A 5936-nucleotide genomic window follows, 5' to 3' on the forward strand; every position below is an offset into this window, starting at 1 on the left:
AGAGAGTCTCCTTTCTTGCAACTTGAAGCCATGAGTTCGAGTCCTACCCTCCGGAACAAGCTTGTTTTCTTCTGCTCCGGAGGACAGGACTTGAACCAATGACTTCAAGAAGAACTTTCTGACAGCAAGAGCGGTTTGACAGTGCAACAGTCTCCCTTGGGAGGCTGTGGACTCTCCTTCCTTGGAGGTTTTTAAGCAGAGATCAGATGGCCACCTGTCATAGATGCTTTAGCTGAGATTCCTGCATTGAAGGGGGTTGGACTAGATGACCCCCAGGGGTCCCTTCCAGCTCTATGAATCTATGAATATCTTTGGCCCTAGGAGGACTGCCAGCAATGCTCCTGTGTGGCAGAAGTTTTCCCCATCTCTGTACTTCTGTGTGGAGAATATCTCCTAGCTGTGGTATTTTGAATGCACATGAGCCTTTTCTCAACTGGGCAGGAAGAGGGTGATCTGAAGGTGGGGACATTGACATTGGTCCCTTGTCATGGTGAGATCACTCTCTGTTGAGATTTAGGCTGCCAGCGTGTTTTCCCCTCCACAAAGACAGCGGACCTATTTGAATGGTCTGCCCTTGGAGGCTGATGGATCCAGTGGGGTCTGGGGAGTTTTCCGGCTGATATAACTGGTGCCCCTGTCAAAGTCCTGGCCGACCTCTGGAACACCTGAATGGCTCAAGCCCTGAGACCTTTTCCCACTTCATGGAGCCCATTTTGGCCCCCTGGTATTTTCCAGAGCAGAAGGAGTGGAAACAAGCTGGGAGACTCCTTGAACGCAAATGGAGGAACCATCTGAATGAATGCAACCAAACAAACACTGCCACTATATGGAACTGGCGGAAATGACTGGCAGAATCCGAGACCAGGGAGAAGAGTCGGTGGAAGAAGACTGGAAGAAATTCAAAGACTATTTGCAGAAACATTGTAAAATTAATGAATGTTAAAATGATGTCGGATTGAAATGAAGCGGCCTTAGCAACAAGGTTAAAAAGAATATGTAAAAAAGGATTGATAACAAATGAAAATATAAAGTTATAATATGTTAAGAGATAGAAATTAAGACAAAAACAAAGAGGGTAAGGATTTGCTGAATTAACCATGTGAACTGGAATACAAAAAAGGGAGGTGTGAGGAGGTCAGGGAAATAAGTAAATGAAATTTGAGATATGAAAAGATTGATTTGTTTTTAACTGTTTTCTATTTATTTTTTCTGTATTTTGCATCTTTTTTCCTATGTATTTTTGTATTTTTTTGTACTCTTCTTTTTTCTTCGTTTTTATTTTGTAACTTTTTTCTTTTTGTAAAACTTTAATAAATATATTTAAAAAAACAAAAACAAAACAAAACAAACAAACACTGCCACTAGCCTACCTAGCGGCAGTGAGAGTAGCAAAGAAGGCATTCAGTCGTACTTCATGTTACGTTTGCTTCAGGTTATGCGTTTTCAGGTTGCGTCCCACGGCGTCCCGGAAGTACTGGAAAGGGTTACTTCAGGGTTTCGCTGCTCACGCATGCGCAGACGTGCAAAATGACGTCATGCTCATGCGCAGAAGCGGCGAATTGCGACCCACGCACGCGCAGACACGGGTTGCAAAACCTATTGGTGTTTCGCAACTTTCTGACTAGTTGCAGGACCTTAGCCAGAGCTAGCAGAGTAAACGCAGAGTTCACGAAAGCAATTGGCAACTTGGCTGCAGACAGGATAGACGAAGCAGGAACCAGGAACTTGTAGTTAAGTGTTTATTATATACAGTGGACTATTTACAGGAACAGAACAGCACACAGATCTTTACACTAGCTCTCTCACACACGACTCACAACTCCTACACTCAAACTTGTACTAACACATTCCAGTTAGCAGGCTATTAATCATTATTCCTGTGAGACAGCTTGACCAATCATGGAGCTGTCTCCATGCCTCTGTAACACCAGGCAGACTTACTCCTTCACATTGCCTTGGCTGTCTGCCAAACCCTAATTGACTCTGTGTGACTAGTTGCACGTATTCAGATTCCCAACATTCTGCTCATGTTGTGAACGGGCCTCCGGAATGGATCCTGTTCGCAACCAGAGGTACCACTGTACTTTGTTGTCTCCATTGCATCCTCATTATGTCGTTTGACAGAGCTTTTCTGGGTTGTACAGGGCCTTTTACAGGCTGGCCCAAAGGAGGTGGTAGAACCAACAGTAGTTCGCTGTGACTTGTTTGCAAAGCATTTTAAGGATGAAATTGCTTGCATCCACCTGTTATAGCAGATGAATCTCACGGGGTGTCCCGAGCACAGTCTAGTCCTGTTGTGTTGGATGAGTTTCAGTTGGAAAGGCTTGAGGATGTGAACAAGGTGCTTGGATCAATCAGGGCGGCCAGTTGCGCTCTAGGCCCTTGCCCCTCTTGACTGATAGAAACTAGCAGGGAGGGAACAGCAGGCTGGGCCAGGAAGGTGATCAATGCTTCTTTATGAGAGAGGGTGGTCTCTGCCTGTTTGAAGGAGGCAGTGGCAAAGCCACTCTTTAAGAAACCTTCCCAGAATTCAGAAAACCTAACTAACAACCTAACTAAGGGACGTGGGTGGCGCTGTGGGTTAAACCACAGAGCCTAGGACTTGCTGATCAGAAGGTCGGCGGTTCGAATCCCCGCGACGGGGTGAGCTCCCATTGCTCGGTCCCTGCTCCTGCCAACCTAGCAGTTCGAAAGCACATCAAAGTGCAAGTAGATCAATAGGTACCGCTCCAGCGGGAAGGTAAACGGCGTTTCTGTGTGCTGCTCTGGTTCACCAGATGTGGCTTAGTCATGCTGGCCACAAGACCCGGAAGCTGTACGCCGGCTCCCTCGGCCAATAAAGCAAGATGAGCGCCGCAAGCCCAGAGTCGGTCACGACTGGACCTAATGGTCAGGGGCCCCTTTACCTTTACCTTTTAACTAACTACCAGACAGTTGCTAACCTCCCTTTCCTAGGCAAGGTTCTGGAGCCAGTGGCCGCAGACCAGATCCAGGCGAAGAAGAAACCGATTTTCTGGAGCCATTTCAATTGAGGTTTAGGCCTGGTTTTGGCACAGAAACTGCTCTGGTCTCCCTGTATAGTGTGCTCCATGAGATCTCATGAGGTTTCGATGAGATCTCATGAAATTTTGGTGCCGCTTCTGCCGCCAAAGGCTGCTACCTCACCCTGCCTCCCGGTTGGGCCAGCTCTGCTCCTCACCCATTCATTCATTGCCCCTGGTGGCAGTTTGCCTAGAGTTTTGGCAAAGAGATTTTGCTTTTCCCCAATCTCTCCTACCTGAGATATTTGGAATATGAGATGCCAGCGGTTTAACTTCTGCCACCCTCCAATGCCCAAACTCTTTTTCATTCCTTTCTGAAGCCCTCTAGATGACTTTAGAGCTGCTGGATTCCCTTTTAGTGCAAGCGTACGTATACCGTATTTTTCGCTCTATAAGATGCCCAGACTACAAGACGCACCTAGTTTTTGGAGGAGGAAAACAAGAAAAAAAATATTCTGAATCTCAGAAGCCAGAACAGCAAGAGGGATCGCTGCGCAGTGAAAGTAGCGATCCCTCTTGCTGTTCTGGCTTCTGGGATAGCTGCACATCCTGCATTCACTCCATAAGATGCACACACATTTCCCCTTACTTTTTTGGAGGGAAAAAGTGAGTCTTATAGAGCCAAAAATACGGTATTTGTAATGTTGTATCTGTCACTTTTTCAAAAATGCTCCAAGCCACGTGCACAAATATATGAATTGCAGTTCAAAATATAATGAGATTTAAAAACATACACGATAATACTAGCATCTTCGATATGTGGTCAGTGGTAGCACCGCAGTCATTCTGCAAACTTGTAAATTTAACAAAGAAGTTTTTCCAACTGGCTCTCTCCCCTTCCCCCCTTTTTTTCTTCATGCTGCAGAATATAAATTGGGTGTTTAGGTCTGCAGGTAGAAATATGTGTTTGTTTGTTCAGAGGTTTGCGAGTGTCCATTTCCCCTTTCATGTGCGATGTGCTTTTCTCACACCTTCTCCACTTACGCTACGCCCACACACGATTCTTTCACATACTGTCACCTAGAGAAGCGTCCGGGGGGGGGGCAGGGGCGCACGCAGATAATGACCCACTTGCAACAATGCTTCTAACTTCCTTCCCTTCACAAGCTGGAACCTGAACAGAGACTAGATCAGTAGGCCTTTGGAAATCACATTTCTGTTAGCTGTGTCTGGTGCTTGTTTGGTTTGCTTGTTTCAACCAAAATACATTTGGAGTGGAGGGGGGGGGTAATGGATGCATCTTGTCCCATAATAAAATACAGTGGTACCTCAGGTTAAGTACTTAATTCGTTCCAGAGGTCCGTTCTTAACCTGAAACTGTTCTTAACCTGAAGCACCACTTTAGCTAATGGGGCCTCCTGCTGCTGCCACGCCGCCGGAGCATGATTTCTGTTCTCATCCTGAAGCAAAGTTCTTAACCTGAAGCACTATTTCTGGGTTAGCGGAGTCTGTAACCTGAAGCGTATGTAACCCGAGGTACCACTGTACTCTCTCATCCAGGGCCGTCTTTATCTGGGGGTGCAAGGGGTGTGGGGTACCCGGGTGCCAAATACTGGGGGGCGCCAGTCACCCGCCACTGAAGCCTCCTAAGCTCTTAACTATCCACCTGTTATGAAATAAAAAATAATTTTGATCAAGCTGACATTCAAAGCCGCTTCCTCTACCCTAGCCGCTTTCTTCTCCCCGGAGTCCCGCCTTGCATGGAGAGGCGTTGCTCTCTTGCCTGTCATTGGCGCAGCTGATGCGTCCCTCTTCTACTCCTGGGGAGCTTTTAAAAGCTCCTGAATGTGTATTATGATGGCTGACTAGGAACAGTTATGGACCACAGGTATGAAGTTCACGGCATGTAATGCCTTAAGAGAAAATACTGTATAATGAAAATGATCTACAGGTGGTACATGACACCAGTCAAGCTCGCAAAAATTTATCATTTGCCCGATAATAAATGTTGGAAATGCAAAGAGGCTGAAGGTACATTCTTTCACCTTTGGTGGACATGCCCAAGGATTAAGGCTTTCTGGGAGATGATCTATAATGAAATGAAAAAGGTATTTAAATATACCTTCCTGAAGAAACCAGAGGCCTTTCTCCTGGGCATGGTTAGCCAATTGGTGCCAAAGAAGGATAGTATTTTCTTTATGTATGCTACAACAGCAGCAAGAATACTCATCGCAAAGTATTGGAAGACACAAGATCTACCCACCCGGGAAGAATGGCAGATGAAGGTGATGGACTATATGGAATTGGCGGAAATGACTGGCAGAATCCGAGACCAGGGAGAAGAGTCGGTGGAGGAAGATTGGAAGAAATTTAAAGACTATCTACAGAAATATTGTAAAATTAATGAATGTTAGAAGGATGTTGGAATGAAGTTATGTGGTTTTAGCAGAAATGTTATAAAGGTTTAGGAAAAAACAGACTGTTAATTGGTGAAAGGAGGGAAAGTAAAGTTACATTATATTAAGATAAATTACAGGACAAAAATTGGAAAAGATGGAAAGGATTTGCTGAAATAGTTAACCGAACTAGAATACAAAAAAGGGAGGTGTGCGGAGGTCAAGGAAACAAGCAAATGAAAGATAAGTTATGGGAAGGTTTGATGTGTTTTTTAATTGTTTCTACTTTTCTCTTCTTTTTTTTCTTCTTCTCTTTTTCTTTTTCTTCTTTTTCCTTATTGTGATGTGCTGTTTTGTTTTTGTTCAATATGGTGTTTTTACTTTTTCTTTTTGTAACTTTTAAAACTTTAATAAATATTATTTTCAAAAAAATAAAAAATAAATAAAAGCTCCTGAATGTGAAGCTGCGTCCCTTTGCTGAGCTTGGGCACCCTGTTCTTGAGGGGCGATGGCGGTGAGACTCGGAAAAGCAGGACGCCGCCAACGCCATGGCCTCGCC

Source organism: Podarcis gaigeae (genome assembly GCF_964106915.1).
Source record: "Podarcis gaigeae genome assembly, chromosome: 6".
Lineage (NCBI taxonomy): Eukaryota > Metazoa > Chordata > Lepidosauria > Squamata > Lacertidae > Podarcis > Podarcis gaigeae.